Source organism: Nestor notabilis, unplaced genomic scaffold (assembly GCF_000696875.1).
Source record: "Nestor notabilis isolate BGI_N333 unplaced genomic scaffold, ASM69687v1 scaffold14139, whole genome shotgun sequence".
In the NCBI taxonomy this organism is placed as follows: domain Eukaryota; kingdom Metazoa; phylum Chordata; class Aves; order Psittaciformes; family Psittacidae; genus Nestor; species Nestor notabilis.
In genome coordinates, this window is record NW_009942483.1 from 1 (window position 1) to 329 (window position 329).

Consider the following 329-nt stretch of genomic DNA (forward strand, 5'->3'; position numbering starts at 1 on the left):
GGCTCTGCGGGGTGATGCAGGGAGGGACTGGCAGGCCACCAGGGGCCACGAAGGGGGAATGAGACGGGATTGGGAAAGAACTGGGAGGCCCTGGGAGACAATGGGAGGCAGTGGGTGGGAAGTGCTAAGTCACTGGGAGGGCACTGGGAGGGTACTGGGTGGGAAGCGATAAGTCACTGGGAGGGCACTGGGAGGCACTGGGGGGGAAAGGAAGAGCTGGGTGACATGGGGTAGCCCAGGAGGACTTGGAAGTGGCAACTGGGAGAGACTGGGAGGCAACTGGGAGAGACTGGGAAGCAACTGGGAGAGACTGGGAGGGAACTGGGAGA